A 236-nucleotide genomic window follows, 5' to 3' on the forward strand; every position below is an offset into this window, starting at 1 on the left:
ATCTGAAAATCTGGTTCTAAGAATACACTGAATATGTATGCTATTATTCGTCATATAAATGGATAAATAAATGCATATATCAACATGTATGTACTAAGATGTGCGCGTGTAAATATTCGTATTTCTCCACCAAACGTTTACTTCCCATCCAGTTTACCATCTGCATATCTATAAGACATAAAGGTACTATTGCAACATTCACTTACTCCTACGAGGGTCTATAACTGCCTGTCATC

Source organism: Penaeus monodon, chromosome 27 (genome assembly GCF_015228065.2).
Source record: "Penaeus monodon isolate SGIC_2016 chromosome 27, NSTDA_Pmon_1, whole genome shotgun sequence".
NCBI classification, from domain to species: Eukaryota; Metazoa; Arthropoda; class Malacostraca; order Decapoda; family Penaeidae; genus Penaeus; species Penaeus monodon.